We start from the raw sequence: 21,927 nt of genomic DNA, 5'->3' as shown, positions 1-21,927 counted from the left end.
AAGAAAGAAGTTAGATCTTGAGAAATAAATGCATGAGTGATGACATAAAATGATGGATTTTAATGAATCCTTTATTTCTTGGATTGAACCCTTTGAATGCACCTTGCATGTTTGCTTGAATGAATGATGACTTGAATGGATATTTCTATTGAGATTAATAACATGAATGGGTCTTGTGTATATGAATTTTGGATGAAACGGAGTGAGTAAGCCTCCTTTTATAGAAAACTTAGGATCAAATCCAAAAGGGTTTGACTTCATTTGGGGGAGAAAGGGAAGAAAATCCTGAAATATAGGGTTTTTCTACATCAAGATGGCTTCTCAAATGTTAGTGGCAGAGATAGAATGGTTTGAAATGGGTGGATACTCAAGGAAAGGCAACAGATGAAGCATAAATGCATCCATGTTCTAGGAGATCATTAAAATGAGGAAAAAGAAGTCTTGTAAAGATCTCAATTTGACGAGAGTCAAATTTAAAGATGATATAGATATGATTTACATTGTGATATTATATTTATTCCTTATATTTCACAGCACTTATATATATATATATATATATAGGGTGAAGAGATACCATCCTATTAGAAACCCTTTTGAAAAACTAATCAACTAGTTAAATAACAAGTGCCTATCTTTTAGATTTTGGTTTGGTTAGAAACCCAAAACACCTTGTAAAAAGCTAAGATTTTATTTGGGTTTGAGAAATCGAATTTCCTAAACTAGGCCTTTTTGAGATTTTCAAATTTCGATCATGTTCATCCTCTATTAGCATCATCCTTTTAGCAAGTCAAAATTCTAGCATTTTTAAATCCCTTCCTTACTAAATTATGATTATTCCTATTACAAAGCTTCCTTCCTTGCTCCAAATCTAAATTAGAAATAATTGATTTTATATCCCTTTTTAATATCTTCATACATGCATTTTTTCATCTCATCAATGACCTTGATTAAAAAAACTTGTTGATCCACAACTTTTCCCCAACAAATTTTGTAAGTTTATGAAACATTTTGAATTTTATAGTAGTACTCATGGTGCTTAGAATGGACAAAGGAGTACATTACTATGCATACTACCATTTGGAATTATTTTTATTGGAAAGAAGGGTTTATAAATTTAAATATCTACTCATGAGAATGACCAACTTGGAGGGATCTACAAGATTCACTATAAAATTATTTAGGAATCATAAGGGCATAATAGTCCAACAAAAAATCAAGTTTGACTCTCAAAGGATAAAACTTATTGTATAGAATTATTCATAAGTGGCTCTTATGAAGAACTAACTCATTGAACATGGTGTTTAAAAGGCCATTTTTAGGTTTTATCACTATATAGAACTCCAAATTTTTCCAAACATTTAGAACTCTAACATTACCTTTGATTCTTGGAAATATCATGTTGATTTTGTGATCCTTTCACCCAAGGAAACATTGGGAGATTATCCATTTATAGTTGGAGGACTTGAAATGAAACATTGGGAAATTTTTCATTTATAGTGGGAGGACCTTGGCTTGATAATTTAGATGCCTTTATATCATGTAGGTCAAGATATATGACTTTTTCTTATGGTCTTTCTACTAAAAATTGTGCTCTCTATTTTCCCACACAATCACAATTTGATTAAGAGAAGGCCTTAGAGCTAGACATAGGAGAAGTCTAAATCAACTCTATCAAGAAAATTATGATTATTAAAAAAGAACCATTCAATACCACATAAAAAGAAGATGATATCTAGTTTTCCATTATTCAAAATCACCACGGAGTAATCCATTAGTCTTGCAAAATTACCCAATGTCCTTTGCAAACTATTCTTCCACCTTATTCTTCCCCATAATTTCTTGTGGCCATAGACTCTTTGCATATGTCACTACCACCTTAAGTATAGTCAACTACTCTAAGTGATGTCACTATGGTGGAATTGACAATGCAACTTAAAGTTTCCCCTATGAAATGTTTAAACATTACATAAGTCTAACTATTCCATTGCTAGAGGTCATGCTCACCTTACTTCAGACTCATCAACAATATTTTGCAGAGAATTATGTTTATGTGAAAGTATTATATCATAAGTTTTATACTCATAGGATTTATATTATTGAAAACCTCAAACTTGTAATTTAATCCCAAAGGAGGATTAATCATGCTCTTAGAGAGATAATTAAAGGTGAATTATAGAAGTTGTTGAATGTAGGTTTCATCTATTTTATATTTGATAGCCAATGGTTGTCATCTCTTTTCATAGTTCCTAAGAAATGAGGGAAATGCAGGGTATGGTATACTATTGAGAACTCAATGATGCAACAAACAATGATCAACTCTCTCTTCCCTTCATAGATATTGTCTTAGATAATATAGCAAAAAAGAAATACTTTTCATTCTTAGATGGGTTTATGACTATAATTAGATTATTTTTTCTTTACAGGACCAAGATAAGTCTATATTTACATGTCCTTGGGGAACCTTTTCCTACTCTATTTTACAGTTTGGTATCTGGAATGCTCCAACAAATTTTTTGAGGCCAGACATTAACTATTGGAAATAATTGATTAATTGTGTATTATCTTTGATGTTACACAAAAAGTCATATCATTTCCAGTCAGTGTATGTCGAGCTCACTTGGGCATTGAAGATAGTTTCCTATGTCTGCTAAGTATTCCAGAGTTTTCCTAGTTCAAAAAGCAGTGTCTATCGAGTTCTCTAAGGTGACAAAGGAAAGTTTACAGAAGTTGAGTGTTAATCGAGCTCAATCGATTAATAAAGGAAATGTTGGATGGAACCAATGTTAACCAAGATCACTTGGTTACCAAAGGAACTTTATGAATATGCATGTTGTGTAATGTCCCCTTTTTAGCATTCATAGCATGATGTTGTCGTTAGCCTATTTCCCCACAGTCCCGTAGGCTAACCAGGACATTAAAGGGACTTAGAGGCCATTTGGCCTAGATAGTTTTAGTTGCAGGTCTTTCTGAGGGGTTTTGAGGCAACTTTGGGCATACTTACTATTTATAGTAAGTCATCTTGGACATGGTCAGACATCCAGTGGCAGCGGTATGTCGATGGTAATTGTTTAAAATCGACAAGAAGACTTGTTTATCATTGATAAGATTTGTTATGCATTAATAAAGCTATTTTATAAAGTTAAATTTAAATATTTAACTTTATTAATGCATAGACTATAGTTTGTGGGAAATATTTAAATTAAAAGAGTCCCCTTTATTTTATAACACATTGGAGACATAAGTTACATAAAGGGAGTTATGTTTTATCCCACATTGAGAAAACAAAGGACTAAGCTCTTGTGAGAACACTATAAAAGAAATGGAAGAGCTTCTTTTTAGTATGCTTGGATGAAGATTAATGTTATGTTGTTGGATATTTGTTTATCGGGCTTGGAGGATAGAATCCCTCTTTGCTAGCATTCTCTTCGCTGTTGAAAGACACAGTCAGGAGGATTAATGGTGTTTCCAAACATACTGGGTTTCATATAGTGTTTTGCTACAGTACGGATGAATAATGTTTTGCTACAATACGGATGAATAGTGAATTTTCTACAGTGTGTGAACAGTATTTGCAACAAGTTTATTGTTTATTCTTGCTGATTTGAGGGCTTGGAAGGCTGCCAACTACATCTGCAAAAATATTACAGCAACTAATTCTAGGTTTCTTCTGTCAAATTTTAATAATTCTGCATTGTAGTTGTTGAATACGAGACTGATATTTGTTGCAGCATGTTAAACAATTGTATGAGCACATTTACATGGCAAAAATCAATATTTAATTAGCAAATAAGAAGTTTCAAATTTTCCTATATATTGTAGTATGTGTGCCAAGTGTTTGATAAAAATGCTATGTTGAGTTATTAAGAAAATTAATTGATATCATAAAGTAGCTTGCAAGTTTCTTTATTTGGGAAAAATAGGGGAGGATATTACATGTTGACTGAGTTCACTTGGTTAACACAGGAAAATCACTTTGAGTTAGTATCTATCGAGCAGGGTCAGCTAAAGAAGGATTTTCTTGTTTTGGCATATTGAGTTCAATTGAATTATTTTTTGGCTCTAGCTGACTGAGGAAATGAATATTAAGTATTCTAAGTTATATTCAAGCTGACTTGACATTGTTTAATATATAAATACAAGGTCAAGTTGAGGATTGAATGTGTGGAACATAATTGAAGATTTTGATGATGCTTAGAGGAAGAGAATTAGAAGGATAAGAAAAATATCCTTGGTGAGTTGCAAAGATACATTTGATCAAGAAGGATCAAGTATACAAGCCAAAATTGAGATCTATAATCAACAATTCAATTGCATAAAAAATTAGGTCATCTCATTGCTACTCTCTAACCATTGTAGCAGTGATCTTAATCTCTTAATAGAGTTGGCTTAATAGGTATTTGTAGATCCTCGAACAAGGTGACATTTCTATTGAAGTGTCTAAAGACTTCTAACAAGGTCACTTCTAACAAGATGATTAAATCCTCTAATAGGGTCACACTTAACAGTGTGTTTTGTAACCTTCAACAAGGTTGGCTCCTAGTAGGGCTAACTTCAAAAAAGTGAAAATTAGTAACTAGTTGCAATTGGTGGTTTTTCCTAAATTGGGTTTCCACATTAAATCTTGACTTGTCAATTGTGTTCATGCTATTTCTTTTATGTGTATATAATTAAGTTAAAGTAAGATCAATCACTGATAATATCTTAAGATTTTCATGTTAAGCATTTGTCGAGTTATTTCAACGTTTACCGAGTTACAACTTTTGTTAGTGTAAACTGAGTGCTTGTGTATTTACTGAGTTACATCAGAGTTTAGTTTACACAAAGTTTGTTTTGTACTAACATCTAAGGGATCTAGGATTTAATTTTTTGGTAACTGATTCACCCCTCCCCTCTCAATTACTCCTCTTATATTTCCAACGTTAACATCTTTTCTAATATTTCATTTAGCTATATGTAGATTTATATTAATGAATTTAGTTCCTATGGCTCAACTTTTGAATAATTACACAAAAACTTAGGAATAGTGTTTTAGAGATGTGAAGATCATAATGTATTTTTAAATAGTTAAAAAGGCTTCATGGTGATTTAAGAAGGGGTGGTCGTGGGCCGTTATATTTGTGTAGTTGGAATTTAGGTAAATCCATCGAAAATTGAGGTAATCCCTAGCCTTTCTATCCCTACTAAGAAGAAGGTAGTCTAAAATTTATTAGGACATCCATATTACTATAGGATTGTTGGTGTAAATAAGTATTTACTATTTACACTTTACTTAAGTTTACTTAGGTCTATGCATTATTTTATTATTTCTTAGGTGAGACACTTAGGAGTTTATGTACTCTTATGAGTTGTCATGTTGACAACATTGGAGTAAGCAACTCTAATTCAGCACATGGTGTCTACAACACTGGAGTTTGCATAATTAACTGAGTTGTTATGTAGACAACACAGTTAGTAGCACTCTTAATCAAGCATATGGTGTCTACAACATAATTTTGCATGCTACACCTTTGTAGGCTTATCCTCTCATTATCGCATTTACTCCTATGCTTAATAGAGAATAATCCACTCCTAGTGGACATGTGCTTGGTTGTAAGACTTATCAGTATGTTGATTCCTAAGCATTCTAGAATTATTCTAGAGGCTTTTATATACAAGCACTCCTAGTGTACTTGAACATGTATTAAATAGTATATTTTTATTTTGATCATACTCTTTTGGTCTATTCTTGTGCTTGTGCTTTAGTTCCTTTATCTTGGGTGATTTTTCCCTAAGGAAAATTCTTACATTGTATTAGAGCTTGGGGAATTTCTTTTCACATAGCCATTCAAGACTATTCTTCCTTTAGCACCTCGACCCAAATCCAAAGAATCCATAGTCATTGGGAGTGTCTAGAGCTAAAGTAGACCTCACCATTGCATCTGAAATGTCGATTCAGAGAAAATCGACTATAAATTTGCTTATATTGGGCCAAAGTCAATTTTGAGGCAAAATTATTTTTGCAAACCGGCACCCGAAGACCCAATTTGCAAATCTGGTATGGTCATTTACTAGATCTATTGATTTATGTTTCAGATCTATAATAAATTTTTCTTTGCAATTATTTTAGAATTTTTGCAAATTTTTGGAATTTTTCGGCCAATAGGGCCTACAGAGAATTTTTTTTTTGCAAGAAATGACTAGTGAAATCTTGGCTCCCGTAAGAAATATTCTATTTAATTGGTGGCATATTTCTAGCAAATTTTAGTGGGCTTCCTCAATTATTCAAGCATTTCCACGCCCTACTAGCATATTCCCTTCTTAATTCGATGAGTTTGGGCCAACAAACCGGTGACTACATTTGACCTTGCACACATCCGACCAAGCTCTTTGGTTAACTCGACGTGCCTTTGTTTTTTTAAACACATTGTTATTTTCAACCCCACTACATGTGGGACAAAACTTAGCTTCACGTCAGCATCCAATGACTTCTCACGTTGGCCATCGAGAATTCAAATCCAGCACCACTATTTTATTTAAAAAACTCTCGCCATGTGAAAAACTCCCTACCGGCGATAATGAACACTATCTGGTATCAGAGAGCTCCACAGGCCCGATGTCATGAAAAATAGGTCGCTTCTCAAAATTTTGACATGGATTCACCAACTTTCAGCCCATTATTCCAGCAAAAGCTAATGGAGAATATTCCAGCTCCCACGATCGTTGCAAACCTCTGACGACAACCCTGCACATGTCAGTCGCTTCCATACAAGTGACATGTCATTTTTCATATAGTTTTTGTAGATTTGTATCGCTAGTCAGCTGCCATGTTATCCCAAGAAAGCATTTTTTGCTAATGTTAGTGGTTCGCTATGTTAAAATTGATGGTTATCTGACTGTCATCCGGAGGCCAAATAGAATTGTTGCAATGACCATTTGACCATCAAATTTAACCTCATGTTTTGCTGATTAGACCCCTCTCCAAATTTATTTTTGATTTGATAGTTTGACTTTGGGAGGCCATATCTCAATCATCTAGGCTCCAAATCAGGTGTAATTTTTTTGATTTTGGCTAGAATTTTCTAAACCTTTTAGTGGTGCTATTATTTTTTGGTTTTGGTGCATGGATTTGTCATAAATTACATCTTTTGCCAACTGTACCTATCTAATCTTGTATTTTGCAACTTCAATTGCTCCATACGGGCTCATCTGGACTAGAAATTAGGTTTCATTTTTTTGAAAGTGCATTATTTTTTATCTACTTTCCAGATCTACAATTAGATTATAGGGTTGTGTGGACAAAAGTATCACTTTCAGAAATAGGTCCTTTCTTTGCCTTGTATTGCATCAAAATTGTTGTACATTGTAAAGTTCCAGATTTGTACTCCATAAAGAGGTTGTAAACAACAAAATCAAAAGTCCACTAAGGCCAAAATTGGCAAGTGGCTATTGTAAATGCACTAAGTATAAAGTGCCAAAATCTTTCATTGAAGGGGGTTTCCTTGATTGAGTGAAAAAGGGGGGGGGGGGGGGGGGGGGGGGTGTTTCTTGGTGTTGTATTCCTCTTTTCCTGCTGTTATTTTTCATTTCTTGCATCATGGGAAATTTTAAGTTTCCAAAATTAACACCACATAACTATGCTACATGGTCTATTAAAATGTGGTGTCAATTAATGCATAATGAAGTTTCTCAATATGCAGATAGTACCCTTACTAAACCAACAGGTGATCAAGTATCTAGAAGTGAAATCTTTGCTTGGGAATCTGCAAATAGGAAAGCCCTAGGTGATATTTTGTTGGGGGTTGAAGAGAAAATCCTCTATTAGATCGAGAAGTATAAGACATCCAAGGACACTTGGGATGCCCTCAAAAACATGTATGGTAAAGTGTCTGAGGAGGATGTTTACAAAATTGAAGATGAGCTTGTCTCCTTATATCCTATGACATTTGATTCTATACAAGAGTTCATCATTAAGGTGAATGAATTAATAATGAAGCTTGATGATATTGGTAGTCCTAATAAAGATGATAGGTTAATCTATCTCATTCATAATAAGTTGTCATCTGAGTACTCCACATTTGTGTCTTCTTACAACACCACTAAGACTACATTAGGGGCTGCCTATCAGAAAGTCACTTTTGATTTTTATGCTTAACTGTTGGATGATGAAGAAAAGAAGTTGCAATCAATGGGGATTCTCAATTTGCCCAAGTTTAAGGCATTGGTGGCTAATAATGAGAGTTCTCAAAATTCAATTGGTCAAACTTCAAATAAAGGGAAAGGCAAAAATAAGAAGTGAAAAAATAACACATAAGAGGATACAGAAAAGACAACGCCACCATCAAATCAACAAGGCAAGTCTTCCTCGAATTCAAAATAGAAGGGGGACACTAATAAGGAGAAGAAAAAGTGTGCCTATTGCAAGAAGTTGGGTTGTGATGAACATGAGTGTTATCATAAAAAGATTGATTAGTTAACAAACATCATAATGAAACACAATGTTCCATTTCCTAATGCTTATAAGGAGAAAGGATCTTCATCTTTAGATTCAAAGGGAAAAGGGCAAGCACTTATGGAAAACTCAAGTTCTTCAGCAGAATGGATTCTTGACTCAAGTGCCTTATATCATATGGGTTTTTCAAAAGGAGACTTTTTTTCATTGAAGTAGTCTAAGGTACCACACATCTTTGTAGGAGATAATAAAAAAATGGAAGTTTAAGGGAAAGGACATGTGGAGATGGAAAATGAGGAATTCAAAGACGTTCTCTATGATCCTATCCCTAGCTCTAATCTCCTCTCAATTTACCAAATCACTCACTATGGAGATGGCAATAAAGTTGAGTTCCTTCTAGATTTAGTAATGGTGCACACTCTCAAAGATGATTCATTAGTTGAAATGGGGAAAGTTAATCATAACACAAGGTTTGTATTCTTTATCCCACTTTGTGCCTAAGTCTCCTTCACATGCCTTGTTGACTCAATCCAATTCACAAAGTACATTATGGCATGAGCAGTATGGACATCTTGTCTTCCACTATCTTAATCAAATTTTCTCAAACAATATGGTCAAAGGTCTACCTACAATCAACTTTTCCAAAGGTGAATGTTCAACATGTTCAATGGATATGCATCTAGAGGAGAAGTTTGCTAAAGGGAAGTCTTCAAGAGCACCAATTGTTCTTCAGTTGGTTCACATGGTACTAGCAAGTCCTTTTGCAGTGACATCAGTCAGCCAAGGTTGTTACATCCTCTCTTTCATTGATAACTTTTCATGCTAGACCTGGGTCTACTTTCTTCATCACAAGAATGGAGTGTTGGACAAGTTTCTAGCCTTCAAGACTCATGTTGAAAAGAAATCAAGGAAAGCCATCAAAGTTCTTCGAATGGACAATGAAAGAAAATATATAAACACAAGACTTAAAGAATTTTTCAAACTTGAGGGTATTGATCTTCAGAATCCACTAGTATTCAGTCTACACAAGACAAATGTTGCAGCACTAAGGTTATGAACTCTTAAGTCTATGGCAAGTTGCATGATACAAGCCAAGTCTCTAGATCCTATACTTGAAGTCTAAGCTATAAGCAATGCCAATCACATACTTAATAGGTCTCCTCATAATGCCTTAGATGGAAAGACTCCTTTTGAGGCATGGTGCGACAGAAAACTAGTTGTGAGACACTTCGAAGTCTTCGGTTGTCCAACATGGGCAAACATATCTTCTAGGGAATGCAAGACTTCACCACCTAGGCCTTGTACTTTCATCAAATATGAAGATAGTGTTAAGGCATACAGACTTATGGATCTTGAGACACATGAGATTTTCATAGAGAGGAATGTTCACTTTGAGGAAAGTTCATGCAACTTATCCTCTAATCCTCTCCACACTTCATACATAGTGGAAACTGATAGTGACACTAGTGATAGTGATTCAACAGATTCAAATATGTGGGATCCTATTAACAGGTATAGTCTACTGTCACATCATCAACACATTCCACATGCATATATTGCCATAGTGATAGGTCCAGTACAACAGGGTACACCTAGTCTTCCAGCTTTAGCATTAGTGGATGACTTCTTGATAGATATTTCAAGTTTGTTTGTGGAGTCATACATAGCAGTGGGAGACATCATTGATGATATACATCCTCTCTTTGATGAAGCAGAATCTTCTTTAGTTGTTGTGAGGGCTCACTCTGACCCTCCTATCCATTCTCTACATGATCGATCTTTATAGGTTGATTGATTCTGGATCCTTATGTACAACAGTTGTAGGAGGTCTGTTTATCAGTTGAGGAGACAGTTAGTTCTTTGGAATATGTTCTACATTCATCCTTGCTAGATCTGACCATGTTCTATTTAGCATTATTGGAAGGGGCGACTATCAGTATCGACACAACGACAACTGAGCAGGTTTCAGAGACACCATTTATCTTTGGGATTCTTTCTACACATAGGGGAAGCATCTCATTTGTACCTATGATATTGTTTCTTCTAAAGGGGAGGAACATTATTCAACAGTCAAGGATCAACTTCTACATTGGAGCAGCTATCATTGATCAACATTCTACATTTGAGGGTGGGGGGGGACTACCTTGTCTCCTTTCTTCATCTCTCTTCTTCTTCTTTTTAATGGGGGGGGGGGGGGACTTTTTCCTCTTATGGGGTTTTCTCCTTCTCATACTTCTCTTTTGTATATACTTGATATGTCAATACTTGATATATGTCATAATGGGAGGGTCTTGATTAATCCATCCATCCATGCATCTTGTCTTTTCATCTCTCTTTTTGGGGGAGGGTTTTTCCCATAAGGTTTTCCCTCTTTCTCTATTTGTAGAGATATTTCATGCATTTCAACATTACATTTCATTTTTCACATGGGTACCTAACATGGCCTAGTAGCCGGGACACATTATGATTTTCATCCTGGCTTTTGTAAGCTTAAGTGCATTCCCCTAAGTTGCACTTAAGGGAGGGTGTTGGTGTAAATAAGTATTTACTATTTACATTTTGCTTAATTTTACTTAGGTCAATGCATTATTTTATTATTTCTTAGGTGAGACACTTAGGAGTTTGTGTACTCTTATGAGTTGTCATGTTGACAACACTGGAGTAAGCAACTCTAATTTAGCACATGGTGTCTACAACACTAGAGTTTTCATAATTAACTGAGTTGTCATATAGTCAACACATTTATTAGCACTCTTAATTAAGCACATGGTGTCTACAACATAATTTTGTGTGCTACACCTTTGTAAGCTTATCCTCTCATCATCACACTTACTCATGTGCTTAATGGAGGATAATCCAGTCATGGTGGACATGTCCTTGGTTGTAAGACTTATTAGTATGCTGATTCCTAGGCATTCTAGAAGCATTCCAGAGGCCTTTATATACAGACACTCCTAGTGTACTTGAACATGTATTGAATACTGTATTGTTATTCTGATCATACTCTTTTGGTCTATTCTTGTGCTTGTGCTTTAGTTGCTTGATCTTGTTGATTTTTCCCTAAGGCAAATTCTTACAAGGATAATCATTAAAGATTATAGACAAATTGTAGAGCTGTTATATAATCTTTTGAAGAAAGAATATGAGTTTGAATGGACATCAGACTATGAGAAATCTTTTAACATCCTTAAAGAATCTCTGAATCAATCTCATATTCATATTGAATATTCAAACTATGTATTAGAGGCAATACTAGGAAAAATAAGAAGGATCAATTGAGCATGTCATCTGCTATGTTAGAAAGAATCTCTAGGGAGTTGGATTCAACTATTTTGTCACTAAAAAGAACATTTTTGTAATTATTAGTTCAGGTGGTACATAATAGGGTATTCAATAATTATACATATAGATCATGCAACCATTAAATATCTCATGAAAAGACCTTTTATTTAGGGAGGTTGACAAGGTGGTTGGTATTAATGTAGGAATTTGATATCACTATTATTGAAAAGCATGGGAAAGATATAGGGTGGCTGACTTTCTATCCTACCTTCAAGTGAAAAATGATCCTACGAGTAATGATGATAACTTTTAGGATGAACACTTATTTTACATTTTTTTAACAAAACTCGGTATGAAAACATATAAAGTTACTTAGCTATTGGCATGAATCCTTCTCACTTTGTACTAAAGGAAAGAAGGTTACTTATGGAGTAGAGTTTCAGCTTCTCTTGGATAATAGACTGCATATTTTTATAATGGACCAAACTATATTATTAGGAAATGTGCAAGTAAGAATGAGACATATAATATTTTCTTTATTTCCATGATGAACCATGTGGTAGAAATTTTGCACAGGGAAGAGAACAACCATTAATGTTCTCAATATAGGGTACTACTATCCAAGAATGCATAAGAATACAAAAAAATTATACCAAAAAATGTGATATTTTTCAAAGGATGCGTAGACCAACTAGATCATATGAGATGCCTTTATTTCCACAAGTAGTCATGACTCCATTTTACAAATGGGGCCCAGACTTTGTAGGGCCCATTGAACCATCTTTGTACTAAAATCTTTGGATTATACAAGTAGCTTTCCTTACAATACACAATGATCATATAGAATCAAAGGAATAATTGACATGAAAAACATATCAAGAAAAAAAAAATTAACCTGGATATTGGTGTCTTCTCTCTATGATTATAGATATCAAGAAAATTTAGGTAAATTCCAAACCCATTGGCTAGGACCATATGAAATCATCAAAGTACTTGATGATGGAGCAATCCAATTAACAAAAATTGATCTAGTGAGATTAAAATTTATTATCAATGGTCATCATTTAAAAATTGTATAACAAGCCAACTAGAAGGTTAGAGTTCATGCAATAATTCGAGGAAGGATAAATAGTTGAGGTTCCTGTAGATGAAGTAGGACTTAGTGTCCAAGCCTCTTCAAGCTATAGATTTTTTTTTTTTTTTTTTTTTTGTGTAGTCATAGTAAATGTTTTGACATTTCATGGAAATAATTTTCTCCATATTAACTTTTTTTGATCCATACCACTTTCTTTTTCTTTCCATTAAATATTCACTCACTATGCCTTTTAAACCTCCACTTCTAATTAATATTTCCAAAGATTGTGTTGTTCATTTCTAACGACACAAGTAATGGGTAGACATAAGGTATGTTGGTTATATATTCTACTCAAGTTCTTTTATTTAACTTAAATCTCATTCATATTAATATGTTACATGGTTATTACTGATTATCCTATTATGCACCTTTGCCAATAGGTTGGCCTATTTTTTAATTAAGGTTGAGGGGGCACTTATTTCATGTCCTATCCACACATCACACATTTTCTATCTACTTAGATAATATTATGTCAATACCTAGGTTGTGTCATAATTACTTGAGATGAAAGAAATGTCAATGATATTTTTTGTGATGTTTTAAAAAACAAAATCATTTAAAGTACTCATTTCTCATTCATCCTTGGAACACAAGGATAAAACATTCACTAAATGTTTCTTTTTTAACTATTTACTACAATGTAGAGTAACCAAGTGCAACTATAGGCATCAACACAAGATAAGAATCTCAAGGAACGTGGAATAACAACATGTTCAAGATTACAGGCAAAAGTGTTTCTAACACTTCCAAATATTCCCAAGCCACTAACAAAGTACTCAAAATGGAGAATGCACAAATTCCCAAGAGTACTAAAAGAATAGATAATCACACACAAATCACAAGAGGGAAATATTGCACTATCTAACTAAAGTGAGATGTTCTTTTGAAGACCAAAGAAAATATTGCCAACATGGTTAAACATACAAGTTCATTTCCAACTAACCCTAACATAATTAGTACCAATAGAAGCAACCCTCAAATGATCATGCATTAGCCAAAAAAAACCATGTTGAACAACAAAAATTAACTCCATGAAATCTGACTAAGTTTGAAATCCTAAAATCTAACTAAGTCTAAATTTTTTTAGAATCTGGAATCTTTATCTTAACTCCTAAAGGGTCAGAACCCCTTTCAAATGAATCATCGCATATATAAATGAAATAATTTATACATGAATGTTATATTTTACATATATACATGGTCCTAAATAGGGTCTACAAGGAACTTTGAGCACCCTAGGAAACAAATATTATAGCTCAAATACATCATCTACCATCCCAAAAGCATAGATGACAAAGTATAGGTAGAGACACAAAACTACACAAACGCCAAAATATGGATGAAAAAGTATGGACATGCCAAAACATGTAGATGCCAAATAAACTAGTAAACACTAAATGATACAGTGTAGTAAGGGTTAAGATGAAAAAAAAGGCACACACACTAATATATGTAGACAAAAAACTACACAAATGCCAAAACAAAGACAACAATCCGCTCAAATGCATCTGACTTCTCATCCTAGAGGTAGAACAAATGACATTCCCCAAGTGGAGATGAAAAACTAGAAAATTAAGGCAAAAATGCATGAAATAAAAGATAAAACTAAGATGGTACCAATACATAACTGAAAGAAAATAACCTATATGCCTAGGAGTACCAAATAGACACAAATAGAGGCAATATTTAATTGATTACATCAATATATAAATGACACCATAAACTAATAAGATAGATATAAGAATCAATATCTACAACATAAATGTACCTATATGCCATTAAGTAACTATGTAATGAAAGTGAGAGCATACAAGTTCCAAGTCCTATAGCTAGAGAAAGTCTATCCCTATTTACTGGTCCCTAGTAATGATATAGTTAGCAATGTCTCCCAACTATATGGATCCCATAGGCCTAACCCCTGTGCTTGTGGAGATAGTAGCTTGACCACAAGCATAAGAAAAATTCTTAAGCAAGGGGTGGATAACACACACACTAAGTAAATGCATAAACTCAAGGGAGGGTACCATGATCCAATGCAATACACATAAGTAAAATAATAGTAAAACATGGAGAATAATCAACATGAGGACCAACATCCAAAGTGTGTACCAAGTACAATTAAAGCACATAAAGGTCACTACTCAATACTAACAAAGTCTAGGTGAAAAGACTCAGGAGTGGGAGTTTCATCACATGTCACATGATGACCCATGTGGTTTGAGAAATCCTTCTCTCATCAAGAAAAATATACTAAGCTATATTAACAACCATGGATGGAAAGGCAAGGAATCATCATATCAACATCCTCAAATGATGGCAAGGTAGTTGCTATATCTAAAACTTGCACCCTGACTGGATTTCTCAATTCAGCCACTTCGAGTAACATAGAAACACTCCTAGGTAGTAGGTGTACCAGAATTAGGAGTGAATCTTTGGGTTATAGGTTGGTTCCTCTTGATGTTTCATTGATTTACTTCTTCAGACAGGAAAATAAACTTGAAGGGGAAAAGGGATAGAGGGATTGCTTGGAAATAAATACTAAAAAAGTAAAAATGGGGTGATACATTGGATGGTAGGATGAAGATATTGCTAGCCTGACTTGATGAAATAAATTTGGATAGCTAGTAAGAAAACAATATTTCCAAGAATCATTCACATATAAATATTTTACAAGAAGGATGTACTTGGGCAAGGAGTTGAAGAGAATGCTAGCATTCACAATGTCACAACTTGAAAAAGAGTAGAATATCTCGACTTGCAACCTACATGAGCAATCCAATCTCACCTATAGTTAAAACTGAGACAAAACCTAGGGATTCGAAGAGTAAATCCCAAGAAATTTTATCAAATCATAAGTTTAAGCAACAATCAGACACAAAAAAGTGTTCTAAGATTGTTCCTTCATTTAGATTCTAAAGGCCATTGAACAACATTCATCCAGAGTGGTTACAAATAAGATGCATAAAAGTATGAAGGACTCCTAAGAGATCATGATAGAACTACTTTTTTTTGCAAAAAACTAGAACCCTTGAAACATATTTACAATTTCCTTTTATAGAGTTCAGGCATAACTCATATCTAAACTATAGAGTTCAAACCCCAACTAAAGGTGGAGTCAAGTTGCAGAAAACAACAATAAAAAATATCAGAACTAAATATGATCATGAAATACAATATGTAGTAAAGAAGTGTGACAGGAAGGGCAAAACCAACACATCCAGCCGTGAGAGATCAAATCTAAAAGATTTGATCATTACATGTAATAAAGAGGCATGGAGATGCATTAACGCCATGAAACAAGCCCCAAAATTCTAGTTTGCCTTGAAGAAATGATCCTTGCAACGTGCCATGACCACCACAAATAAATTTGCACCTCTATAAAAGAAAAAGGAGAATGGATAACACGTAAGTTAACCCACCATGAAAAATTTAGAGTTGACCTGTGTGGAATAGATCTAATTTGCCCCAATAAGGTGAGTTGTTGTTGTAGATCCTATTTTAAATATGAATGGCTCAAGTGCTACAAAAATCTCCCCAACTAATGAATAAAACCAAACCATAGATCAAGATCTTTCTTCAAAAGAATGGATAGCCTAGATGTGTCTGGAAAATATCCAAAAAAAATTAAGCCCAACATAAGAAAGATCTGCCACATGGCATGAAACTACTGGTTGGCACATTTCTTGAATGTTTGGTTGAAGAGGCAGTAGCAATTTCACAATTTCAGAAAGGGCAACAAAGTCATTCTCTGAAATGGCAAAAATGTTCATGCAAAATGTTAACCTAGAGCAAAAACACGTGCTAACCTGCAACTTAGCACATGAAGGAAAAATGAAGCAACTCAGCACATGACGAAGTTGAACTAGCTTGGCACATGAAGGAAATGAGTTAGATCAACACATGAAAAGACCTTGTTAACACAAGATGTTAACCTGACTGAAAAGCGTGTTAACCTACATCAAAGAATCCGACCCATTGAAGATCTCTCAGATCAGTTATTAGTGATGGGTTGAATGGGGGGCAAAAATGGCCAACAATAGTCTCATTCAAATTTTCATCAATTAATAATCTCATTCCTTAATTAGTTCTCACTTATTAATAACTCTACCAAGGGTTACCCTAAGACCCCTTTGTGTCTTAGCCTATCATGGAGAGTTACTCCACTCCACTACTCAACACCAACCATGCTCATATAATTACAACAATGATGGATAAACCAAAATAATGCAACAAGGCTTAAATCAAGAAAGATTCAAAATTCACAAAAATCATAAAAGACATGGTAACTCATTTGGTCTCAATACCAAGAGTATAGGTCACTTGGACTTTGACATAGGAGCATAGCTCAACTAAATACTTGGATGTGGTATAAAAACCCTACATCAATGCATCACATATAGGATCATCCTCAAACATGAGGTGTACCAACACAAGGAAAAATAAATAAGTAATAACCAAGAGAACATAGGAGACTCAAACGAATTCCCAAAATAATACAAGAAGACACTAAATTTGCAACCTAAGAGTATGGGTCTCTCAAAATCCCATCAAGTAGGAGTAAATTAACTAATCTATGATAATGCAATATCAACCCATGCATCTAAAATCCAAAGTGAAAACAAATTGACAAGAACTCAAGGAAAGAACATAAATCACAATCAAGCTCTATTGGTCTAATCACTAAGAGAAAGGATCCTATGATGGTCTAGCATAAAAAATAGGATAAAGGCATCCCTAAATGATCCAAGAAAACATCCAAATACCCAAAATCCAATAAGATGATCAAGATTATAAAAACATCAATTTCTAGCAAAATCCTACAAGGTTTCAAAAATTGACATTTTAACTTCAAAGAGCATTTTCAACCCAAGAGATTAAAAATACTCAAATTGTCCTATGAACATTTCAATTTGACTAACATGCTCTTAAAAGAAAATATTGTCAATCTAAAAGTCTAATTCATGCTAAAAATACCAAATGAAAGATCCAAGAGGGTACACAAAATGATGCAATAAATAATGATCAAACATCAAAATTGGAATTTTTCTATGAAAATAGAACCCATTCGTCTAAATATAACCAAAAATATATTTATCAAATAAAATTATACTTTTGGACACTTCATAGAATTCCAACAGCATAACGACATAAATATTTGCATTTTAAAATATAAAGCTCACAAATACCCAAATATACATAGAAAGAGCTCAAATAAGTGAGAAAATAACATTGATACATCCAACATAGCAATAACAATAAACTAGTTGCAAATGCACAAAGAAACAAGAGAGGAATGAAGAGCCTTATCTCTAAAATGGAGAAAAACATGAAATGAAGAGGAATAAATACAATCACCACCAAATTGATTGACATGTTTGGCAAAGGGAAGCATTCTCAACATGAATCCAATGAGCTGCTCCACACAGGAATCCAACAAATGGATCGAACCCAACAAGAAAAACTTCAAATTCCTCACAAGAGAGTTCAAGAAATTTTTCTCTCCAAACTTAAAAGTGAGAGAAATTAATTCTAATTTCTCATTAAAAGTCATTGTTTTCCTCCCAAAACCAAAAAAAGGTAAAATAAAACCAGTTTAAGGCAATTAAATTAAAACCCCAAAAATTAGTACAAACTTAGCTTGGGTTAATTTAATCAGTTCCAATTAAATAGAATAACTTAACGGAAAAAAATATGGGAAATATAAAATAATTATAAAATAGATAAGTTTAGTATTATTAATTAAAGTCTTCTTCCGCAACAACTGTGAGAACTCTAATGCATAGAAAAAACACTAGTCTTTCACAAATGCATAACGAATATGAATTTACCAACCATGTACTAGGGGGATAATATAATAATCAATTATAGATACATCATCCATATAGGAATGATATTAGCTTAGTACAAAAGGTCAAAACTACTATCTCTAGTTTCCACAGTTGGGGATATATGTACACACTCAATTCCTAATACTCAAGATGAATCTACTTGGTGTGTATTCAACAAACATATAAACATCAAGAGAATATTCTCATAATATATAAATATTTGAAGCATATATAACACAAATAATCATAATGAAGGAGAGCGGTACACTGTGTAGATCTAGCAAGCAACTATGACTTCGTCTCACTTCATACTAGCACCCACAAACAATCTACATGTAGCATGTGTGTAGTTCAACATAACAACATATCACATTAATATTTCATTTAAAATAAAGGAATTTAAATCATTTCTAGCAATATGAGCATATGTCAATTTAAATCTCTATAAGATTCCCATCAACATATAAGGCACAATGTCTAGGGATTATTGGAAATCATCCTAACAAATTGGCCCAATCTTCTTGAATCATGAAAAATGTCTTAGATTTCATCATAAGGCATCATCATGAATATATTATCTATTGAAAATAGATTGATACAAATATGAAAATGTGTTTCAGTCACTGTTTTGTCATTGATGTCAAACCTGCTACTTGTTGGTAAGACAACTACTTAGATGATTTGAGTACTATCATTTGTTTGATTGATGAAGAGGATTTGATCAAATGAAATAACAAGAGTACCTAGAGGAAAAGTTGAATTATGGTAAGAAAAAGGAAGTACAAAGATTAGTTAAGATAGTAATATTATAGTGCATTGAATATCTACTTAAGGTTGCAAAGATTGGATACACTGACTAAGTCTTGAAGAACAAGAAAGAAGAATTGAGTCTGCCAAGCTTGATTGAGTGGATAGTAGGTGCCAAGAAAATTTAGTGCAAGCCAAGTCGAAAATCAGTTGGAGCCAAACAAAGTGAAATTTTAGCATATACCAAGTAATACAATGTAAGCCGAGTAAAGTTTAGTTAATGGAGAGCACTAGTAAACTTTAGTATGTGCTGAGTTATCTAGTTGAAGTCGAGTGAAAGAATAGTATGGAAGTTGAGTGACAACACATTGATGTCGAATGCCAATATTCATATTCAATCATAGATTTGATGAACCTGAGCTAACTATTTTGTTTTCTTGAATTTTTTCAAGTGTGTGGAATGCATATATGATGAATTGTTGGTACAGAATTCATGATAAACCATTTTGAGGCAAATTCAAAGTGGATTTAAAAAGAAATTTCTAGAGAGACTAAAATGAAAAGATGGGTAGATTCATTGAATCCTACCTAATCCTACCTAACATTAAAATGGATGATGGAGGATGAATGACAAAAGATCTTAATTCTCTATTTATAGAGATGATTGGTTAGAAGCAAGGTTTGTAATGTTTGAGAACCTAAGTTAGACAAGAGGTCTAGGTATTGCTTCATTTAGTGGCCAAAGAAGAAGATACTACTATTGGCAAGCAAAGCAAGAAGGCTTAAGAGTATGAATGCTTGAAGGGTGAACAAGCTATTAGAGTTGAAGTGTGTGAAAGCCAAGCAGAATGGAGGACTGAAATAAAGATTTGTAATCTGTAAGTGAGTTGTAATTTGTTATCAGATCAAACCTTGTTGTTACTTTCTAATCATTGTATTAATCTAGGGTAAATTATTTGGATTAAGGTTAACCTAATAGTCATTTGTGAATCCTTTAACCAGGTGATATTCCAAGTGAATGATCTAAAATCCTCTAACAAGGCTCACTCCTAACAAGGTGATCGATTAACAACTTGCATTGTAACCTTTAATAGGGTTGGCCTTTCATAGGGCATCACTTCAGAAGAGTGAGAATTAGTAGCATGTTACTAGTTGTTTTTCCTAAACTAGGTTTCCACATAAAATCCTTGTGGCAAATGTGTTATTGAATCCATTATGTTTCATGTTACATTATTGTAAAGTTATTTTGACCTAGGATAGTAACCTATAAGTTTAAGTGATTGTATGATCTAATGGATATAGGCATGGTGAATATGTTTTATGGATATGGGTTCACTAAGCTATGAAAAGTTTTATTTCTACATGTAGACCTTGGATAATTGATTCACCCCCCTCCCCTCTCAGTTATTCTAAAGAATTCCAAAAATTGGCATCAGAGCTATCTGCTTAAGATATCAAAAAGAGAGGTACCCAAGATTAACAAGGACAAATTCCCTACATGGAAAAGTCTGATGAAGCTACACCTAGGAGGTCTTAGAGATCATGCACAATCTACCATCACCATTAAGCATGCCAATCCTGTTGGAGCTCTAATTACTGATGATCTAAAGAAGAAGAAAGAACACAATCAGACAATGTTGGAGATTGCCTCTACCCTAAGTTATGTTGAATACAATGATATCAAGGGTTGTGACTCTACAAAGAAGATGTGGGATACTCTTCACACCATTTATGGAGGAGATATAAATGTTTTGAGAACCAAATTTGAAAGTCTTAGAGGTTTGATGACATGATAATGCAAGAAGGTGAGAATATTGCTCAATATTGCTCTAGAATAAAAGATGTTGTTAATGTAATTAGAGGAGCTAATGATAAGATAGATGATGATACTGTGATGGGTAAAGTTTTGAGAAAACTACTGCCCATTTATGCTATTAGATTTTCTACCATACAAAAATTGAGATGTATACCAAATTCCAATCTAACTCTTGAAGTTCTAGTAGGTAGACTCACTGCTTTTGAGCTATCTAGTTTTGGCAACTTCAAATCTAACAATGTATATGTTTCTAGTGTTAGTGACATAGATCAGGAGGATGTAGAATAGCTTGAAGAACTGCTTGCAAGGAGATTTCACAGAGGTAAAGAAAAATTTAAAGGTAACTTACATATCATGTGTTTTAACTGCAATGAGGTTGGTCATATTGTTGCTAGATGTCCAGAGAAGAAGAACAATAGAGGTGGAGACAAATACAAAAGTAAAAGAGATGAAGACAACATAGATTACAAAGACAAAGGTAAGAAGTCTTGCTATATTGTAGAAGAGGAAACCAAAGATGAATCTGACAATCATAATGATGAAGTGGTGTATGTTGCAATGAAGGATGAATTTGATGAGGATGAGGCAACTACACTAGTATCTTGTGTAAACAAGAATGACAGATAGATTATTGATAGTGGGTGTTCACATCACATGACTAGAGATAAAAGTAAGTTCATTACCTTGAACT

The sequence above is a fragment of the Cupressus sempervirens genome, chromosome 9 (assembly GCF_028749045.1).
Source record: "Cupressus sempervirens isolate cs-2001-9-10 chromosome 9, ASM2874904v1, whole genome shotgun sequence".
Classification (NCBI taxonomy): domain Eukaryota; kingdom Viridiplantae; phylum Streptophyta; class Pinopsida; order Cupressales; family Cupressaceae; genus Cupressus; species Cupressus sempervirens.
The sequence above is the reverse complement of the archived record's forward strand: the minus strand, read 5'-3'. Positions refer to the sequence as shown.